A 1,446-nucleotide genomic window follows, 5' to 3' on the forward strand; every position below is an offset into this window, starting at 1 on the left:
GGCCAGCCTGGATGCCGGGCTGATGGCTGTTTGCAGCTGGTCACACCTCCTTCAGGGTGGGGGTCCCCACTGGGGTGCCTGGCCAGCCTGGATGACGGGTTGATGGCTGTTTGCAGCTAGCCACACCCCCTTCAGGGTGGGGGTCCCGCTTGGGTGCCTGGCCAGCCTGGATGAGGGGCTAATGGCTGTTTGCAGCTGGTGTGTCCTGGATCAGGGTGGGGGTCCCCACTGGGGTGCCTGACCAGCCTGGGTTATGGGATGATGGCTGTTGGCAGCTGGTCACACACCCTTCAGGGTGGGGGTCCCCACAGGGGTGCCTGGCCAGTCTGGGTGAGGGGCTGAGGGCTGTTTTCAGGCTGAGGGTGACTGAAGCTCCCAACTGCTCCTTTTTTCCTTTTTTTTAATTCTGGGCCAGCTTTAGCTTGAGGCTTGGCTCCAGCTCTTAGGCCTCCGTTGCTGAAACTAGGTTTCTGGCCTTTGCATACAATGTTGCGATCCTGCTGGCTGAAGTCCGGCAGTATTTGTTACATAGTTTCTTAACCTGCAGGCTCAGAGGCCTGCAGCCGCAGGCGGGGAACGTTGGTTTCCTCCATCACTGAGGCAAGCAAGCCTCATGTTAGTTTCAAGCTGCCTGGCTGCCGGCTGCCATCTTGGCTGACAGTTAATTTGCATATCTCACTGATTAGCCAATGAAAAGGGTAGTGGTCGTACGCCAATTACCATGTTTCTCTTTTATTAGTGTAGATTACAGGTTTTTGCTTTGTGGATATGACGAGGCTTATATAAACATGCAGAACTTGAATTCATAATTATATGGATGGATAGTTAGGTGAATGTGACCCATCTGGTGGTAAGATTGGATAACTTGTATCTAGATTCCATAGTCAGAAAGCATGCGAGGCTCAGTCTTGCTATAAAGACAAGCAGGGAACAAAACTACCTCAGGATCCCTCAAACTATCTTAATCACATATAGCCATACCCAAAATCAGTTACTAGTAATATTAGCAGCATGCTTGGGAGAGAAAGGGAGGCCCTGACCACCTCAAAGTGTAGGAAAATTATTGGCTTTCAGACAAGTTCTGTTTGTTAAACTTTTACATCCGGTATCTGCTTAGAGTAGCACAATGATAAAGGAAAACAAATAAAAGGAAACTTGGTTTTCTTGAGCATTACTCTGTAAAGTATAGGAAATTATTAGATATTGAGCAGCCTGTGATATTCTGGTTGGCTAAATCCATAAGATGTCATAGACATGTTTTCACCCAGTTGTTTTTATTTTGTTAAAATATTTTTAAGCCCTAGACAGTTTTGCTCAGTGTATAGAGCAGCTGTAGGCAAACTATGGCCCGCGGGCCGGATATGGCCCGTTTGAAATGAATAAACTATTGAAAAAAAAGACCGTACCCTTTTATGTAATGATGTTTACTTTGAATTTATATTAGTT

General features: G+C 47.0%; 1 protein-coding gene across 1 annotated transcript in view; it reads left to right on the forward strand.

Annotated features, from left to right (window-relative positions):
- The window catches only part of CDC40 (cell division cycle 40), a 51,415-nt gene that overhangs the window by 43,229 nt on the left and 6,740 nt on the right, over window positions 1-1,446 (forward strand). The window lies entirely within an intron of this gene.

The sequence above is a fragment of the Myotis davidii genome, unplaced genomic scaffold (assembly GCF_000327345.1).
Source record: "Myotis davidii unplaced genomic scaffold, ASM32734v1 scaffold2170, whole genome shotgun sequence".
Classification (NCBI taxonomy): domain Eukaryota; kingdom Metazoa; phylum Chordata; class Mammalia; order Chiroptera; family Vespertilionidae; genus Myotis; species Myotis davidii.